We start from the raw sequence: 6,451 nt of genomic DNA, 5'->3' as shown, positions 1-6,451 counted from the left end.
GAAGTAATTTAAATTTTAATATGCACATATACCATTCAAGACTTTTCAGTTCTCTTTGTAGGCTAATGTGGGGATGTTCCTTCACCATTATTCTCAGTAATGCATGGACATCTGATTTGCCAGAGTCTTGTCAAAAAGCTGAACCAAGAGTGGATCCAGAACCCTGGCAGCTGAAAGTGGATATAGACCAGATTCAGCACCTTCATTACTATTACATACGCAGCCAAAATTGTTGTGCTTTGCAGAGCAGATGAAATACACTTTTCCCTAAAAAGGGCTTGCATAAAGTCTAGATCATGGCCCACTCTAAAGGGCCCATTAACAGAGACTGAGTCTGTTGCTGGTTAAGGACTGTGTCACAGAAAGAAGAAAGGAAGCCTTCAGTGTAGGAATGGGGAAGAGTTTAGAGGGTTAAAGGAACTAGGTTTAGGTTTTCAGTATGCTGCATTCTCCTTTATGTTCTCTGCAGTTACCTTAGTGACTTTGACTGAGCTCTACAACTGAGAAAAGACTAGGCAACTGACCTCATGCCAACCAGGTGTAATAAGCTCCCTATTGCCCTACGGTGAAATGTAACTCCAAATCTCAGTTTTACACTAACAGATAACATTCTGAATAAATAAATATTAGGATCACATACCATTAGCCCATTACTCATCAACCAAAAGGCTGATACCTTGGATGTTCAGTATTTGCAGCATCTTATAAACAAAATCTCCCAAGCAATCAAAAGACATTCACCTCTACTGTAAGTGAATAGGTGCTTGAGCTGCTGACACTGGCAGAGGATCACTGCAGGATGAAGAAAGACTGTGGTCCAGGATGGCTGACAATGACACAGTGTCTCCTGCGTGATGTGACAATTCACTCTTAGCATCCCACAAGACCAGAACAACTCTTTCAGGAGAAACAAGCATGGCTGCAAAATGGAGCTGTGGATTTCCGATAACTGGAAAGTGGCAAGTACTTGTTCTGGGCCTCTCTTTGTTTGTTATATCTTCTGACTGACTCTGTTGGTTTGCCTGAAAGATTGCAGCAACAGTGTATCAGACTGATTAGTTTGGGGAACCTCTAAGAAGCAGCATCTGTGTGTGTTTCTGGAGCACAGGATAACTGGGAGCTATCGGGTACACTGCCTCAGAAGTGCATTTTAGTGTTTGGTTGTGATTAGGTAATTTTCTCCAATCAATTTTCATTGTAAATACAATGACGTGCAGTTATTTTGTTAGCAGTATTTTACTGTGTTGTACTTGCTTCCTCCACTAAATGTGGTGATTTGGAAGCTAGCCTTTTTGCTATTACTGTGTAAACTTTGATCGCTCTTGGAGCTCATGTCCATGTATTTTTCCAATGAATCTTTTCTGTGTGAATAGTTAGGTTTTTTCCAGGTGAAACATGTATCTTGACCCAGGAAACCCAGCCCTTATCCTGCAAAGACTTAAGTGAATGAGTATTTGGAGATAACATGTCATGCCCCAGGCTGGTTCTGCAGAAGAAAACTTCCTGTAAAATAGTGTAGGATTTTAGGAATTAGGTTTGTTTGCCAGTTGCACCTACTTAACTTTGTATTTTGGAATCTCATCAAAGTTTATCTATTCGTAATTTGTATTGTTTGTTGAAACATCTGGCAAGGGCAATTATCTGCACTGTAGTTGTGTTGCATATAGGTAGGTTGATCTGACTAGGGCAGCTAAGTGCTATTTATAAGCCAGAAGGCTTAGGCTTACCTGATGGAAGTTGGTCTCAGTCATGGTTACAATATAGTAACAGACAAAGAAATAGTTAAATGGATGTTTGCCTGTTTCGTAAAGGCAGAAATGAAAAAAGGTTTCATGCTGGAAAGCTTTATTTTATTCTCTTCCTCCCCACTGGCCTGCAGAGAGGATACTATCAAGTTTGTGAACTGTCAAGCAGGTAAGCGTGCCTTCCTCTCAATGCCTGAAAACATCCCTCCCTTTCCCTCACAACTGCTCTTCCAGCTTCCCTCTGGCATAGCTCATGTGGGGCCTTGGAAATGAAATGACAGTCTGCTCTGGAGACCCAACAGCCATATAAATCCACTGGTCTGCCCCTGTGCTTAGCCTAAGATGGCTGCTTGCACCACTTCAGGTGTTCAGTAGAGATGGTTGTCCCTGAGTCCCTCCGCAGTGATCCTGCAGAGAGCTGTAATGAGTCCGCTTGGAGCACTGGGCACACAAACAACCCTCCCCAGGCTACTGCTGTGAAGCTGCGGCTCTTCCAGGGCACCAGTCAGACTGGTAGAAGCTGAGCATTGGCCACGCTTACTGCCAGCTGTGGCCCCCCTTGTTTCACCTGTGCTCTGCTTCTGGTTTTGTTGAAATCCCAGTTTCAGTTACTTGGAACAGGAACAAGGAATTGGCTCGTGGTAATGCAGTAATTAATGATGTTTTTTAAAAAAATTATCTCAGAACCACCTCATTTGGGAATAGCCAAATGATAGCTGGGGCTAATTCAGCCAAAGGCATTTCTGAGCCAAAGGCAACACAGCAGTCTTGTCAGATACACCCCGCACAGAGGCTTTCTGGGGCCTGCAGCACATGCCTCTTTGAAGAAGTGTGTAGGATGTAGTAATACAGTTAACAGGCACAGAAGAACTGGGCCTGATATAACCTGAGTAGACTTGAATTGAGGGCTGATATCTCAAAGGAAGCTTTAGAATTTTGAAAATAAAAAAGATACTGGTGGTGAGAGAAACAAAACACTACTCAAGGTATACGCAGTTGTTGAAAAATGAAAGCCCCTATTTTTGCACTTACATTTATATGCTGGGGGCAGAGGTCATGAAATTGCACCCAGTTACTATCACTAGGAAGAAAAGCTGTTACTCAGTTTATACAAAGCAGAGCCCTCTTCCTGATGCAGAAATTACTACGATGCATTTTGATGTACTTTCATGGAAAATTTATATTTCCATTCTTACTTAATTGAAATAAATCCCTTTCACTAAACACATTCTATGTGCTCCTTTTGCATACAGCATCACAAGGAATTCTGAATCCCCTAAACCACTGAATTTTCAAGCTTACCCCCTTTCTATTTTTCTTTTGCTAAATTAAATATATTCAATTAAAATAAATTCTCTCCCCTGAGTGACATTTTTAAACTGCAATCATAGAACTCTATGTTGGAAGGGACCTCTGAAGTTCATCCAGTTCAACCCCTGCTCAGAGCAGGTTCAACTAGGGTTTGAACTGGTTTCTCAGGGCCACATCCAGTTGTGTTTTGAATACCTCTAAGGTGGAGATCCCACAACATTCAGGGCAGCCTATGCCATTGTTTGGCTACCCTCAGGTTGGAATTCTTTTTTCCTTATGTCTAAAATACTTCCTGAAGCGTTTTGCAGAAAAAAGACAGTTGCCCATTAGCTGTATAAAAGCTCCTGCCCCAGGAGCTTTTACCAGTTGGTATGGTTGCAGCTGAAATAAATCAGGGAAATGTTTGTTAACTATTAGCAAATGGCTGATGACAGCATATCTTAGAATAACTGTTATGTAAAAGGTAATGAATCTATTTTGAAGATTTTTAGTTACTTTTTACCAAAGAAAATAGTTTAGTCACAGGCAGTTAGCAGGCTTGTATACTCAGATTGGTAGGTTATCAAGGAAACAAAAATCTCCAAAGTGATTATGTTAAAAATTGTAGAATTCAAAGAAGTAAATGTATATTTATACACACGCACACACACGCAGACATGCATGCATCTATATGTATAAAAAAGCCCAGCAACTCTCTTGAGCGCTAGTACTACTTCTCCATATATACTGGACATATGGAGAAGCAATTATGGAATATCCTTTTAATAACTGACATTGCTCTTACAACTCTCCCAGTGAATTTAGCAGTAAAAGTTCTATCAATTCCAGTGGGAACAAGCTGCTCTCATTTTCTTTTGTGACTTGTGTTCCCTAGAGTAGCTCCATGGGTTACAGCTATCGTTTTGTTTGCTCAGGGGGCAGCACAACGAGAAGAGCTTTGCTCTCCACCACGCTGTGTCCCTCAGTGCAGGATCGCAGAGGCTTGGCTCGACAGCAGGCTGTGTGTGCCACAGTGAAATCACCGTGCTGTGGGGCAGAGGGAGATGGCCCGGGCCTGGGTGGTGCTTCCCTCACGCTGCGCCCTGCGTAGTCCCCACCTTTGCAAGCGATGCTGTTAAGTGTGCGGGAGGAGAAGCGTGGTTGGAGCTGCGGCAAACACAGTGGGGAGCCATCCAGCCGAGCAGGCTTTCTCCTGCCTTCCGGCGCTGCAGGCGGTAACCGCTGCCTCAAATTGCCAACGACTGACAGCTCAGGTTTTAAAGTTGCTCGGGGACTTTTCAGGACACCATGTCTCTAAGGAAGAAAGTGAGACCAAGTTCTGCCTCAGGAAAGTTAGAAACATTCAACCTTAGCAGGTAAGAAAAGATGATCTTTCCCTCCTACTCCCCCTGAAAACCCATACTTGCTCCAGGCTGTCCTCTCTCTCTTACTTTGTTCCAAATTTAAAAAATAATGGGTGCAGGCTGAGCCCCAGAGCCTCCCTTTAGCTGGTAGGAATCAGCATTGTTCAGAGCCTGTTTACTGTTGTCAAGGAATCAAAGTTGTTGCTCACCAGAAATGGAAATCACCCTTCCCCTGTGAAACCATTTCTTTGAGGAGCCTTGCACATTCACTTCTCAGCGTGTGTATTTTTGTATGTAAATGCAGATTCTGTGGTAAATGGCATTTCTGGATTAGTTTTGTTAGACCAGCTGTTGCTTTGGAGCTTGTATTCTTGTATTTAGTTTCTCTCTGGAGCATTTGTTGCCACATGAAAGTTTGTTCTGGCTTCTAAGAAAAGTACTGAAAATCTGCACACTGCTTATGAACAAGGGAGGAGATTTTGAGGGAAGGAATAAACATTTGGAAAGCGTAGGTGGTGGTAAATAGTTTACTTACCCGTTATGGGGCCAGTTCCTTGTAAAAGGCTAGTCCAATTAAAAAAAAAATTTTACAAAGATGACTAAATGTTAGAATGAATCATGCTACTAATAATATTCAAATAAGGAGATAGTGTTTGACTGGCATTAATTACAAACTGTAATCTCTGATCATCCCCTGTAACATATTAAATTGTTCAAAAACACCTGGAAAATCTTGTATGCTCATCCAAAACCTCATTCCTGGACAACATGCTGACATGTGCCTCCCTCCCTCCATGCCTTTATGTTAAATGGAGCTTGCCTAGGAAACCAAACTGTGACTGGCCGCATCCCTGTCCTGCATCCCCCAAGCGCCATGTTCCTCTGACTGCGACACTCACCTGAAGTAGGTGGGATTGGACACCCAGGGTCCAACACTATTTCTGTGTGTAGCATGCTGCCCTCTTACATACTTTGTTCATTCCCCACTGGTAGGACTGAAAATGGAGCTGGCTTTTGAATGAGTGCCTGTGACAGTATGAGTCTTAGGTCACTCAGTAGGACATGTCCCTGTGACATGGGGCTGCCATGAACCAGCTGTGACACAGCTTGATTCAGGAAGGGCATTTCTGTGGGGAAATGACTTGCACTCCACTGGTCCTTCCTTTTCAATGTGCCATTTTTTGCTCAGCAACAGGAAAAGCCAAGAAAACAGCTTTAGAGGTGAAAACTGCATATTGGTTTTGGAAGCAGAAGAATTTGATGAAAAACATTTTTAATGTGTTTTTTGTTGTTGATATGTTTGTTATCCATGTGGCTGAACAGACATATCTGCTGGAGATGCAGTGTGGGCTGGCTGTCTCCTGACTCTGCAACCTCTGGATGCATCCATATTGCAAAACAAGAGACAGAGCATTTGACTGTCTACAGTAGTGAATGTTAGCTTATTCTTGGCTCTGTTTTGGACTGCTCCAGCTATTTCTTTTCCTAGCTAATCTGCTTTAGATCAGCTGATTTAGCTAATCAGCTAATCAATTTCTGTACATTGGGAGTTTCTGCAGTGTATCAGGAGTTTCCGTAGTGTAGTGGTTATCACGTTCGCCTAACACGCGAAAGGTCCCTGGTTCGAAACCGGGCGGAAACACCACTGTCTCTTTAGTTATATAGAGAGAGTAGTCAATAAAACACAGCTCAAGTTGGGAGGCCTCCAGTGGGTGCATGCAGCTGGAGATGTGCATATGAGACATGGCTATGGGGGGACCCCCTTACCTCTCTCCTAGGAAACCTGCATGCATGACTATCTCTCTGAAATGCCTGTACACCACTAAACCCAGCATGGGGAATAAAGAGGAGGAACTGGAGATCTGTGTGCAGTTGCAGGGCCATGATTTCATTGCAGTCACAGAGACATGGTGGACTCACATGGCTGGAATGCTGTCATGGACGGCTGTATGGTTTTTAGGAAAGACAGGCCAGGAAAGCAAGGATGTGGAGTTGCTCTTTATGTGAGAAAGCAACTGGAATGTATTGAGCTCTGCCTAGGGGTGGATGAGG

At 43.1% G+C, this 6,451-nt stretch overlaps 1 non-coding gene across 1 annotated transcript; it reads left to right on the top strand.

Annotated features, from left to right (window-relative positions):
• Positions 1–5,968: 5,968 nt before the first annotated feature.
• TRNAV-AAC (transfer RNA valine (anticodon AAC)) lies at positions 5,969–6,041 on the top strand. Its single transcript has one exon. It is a non-coding gene; the product is annotated as a tRNA-Val (tRNA).
• Positions 6,042–6,451: the final 410 nt, after the last annotated feature.

Source organism: Rhea pennata, chromosome 1, assembly GCF_028389875.1.
Source record: "Rhea pennata isolate bPtePen1 chromosome 1, bPtePen1.pri, whole genome shotgun sequence".
NCBI lineage: Eukaryota > Metazoa > Chordata > Aves > Rheiformes > Rheidae > Rhea > Rhea pennata.
Note: the sequence above shows the minus strand (reverse complement) of the source record. Positions and strands in the feature narration are given on the sequence as shown.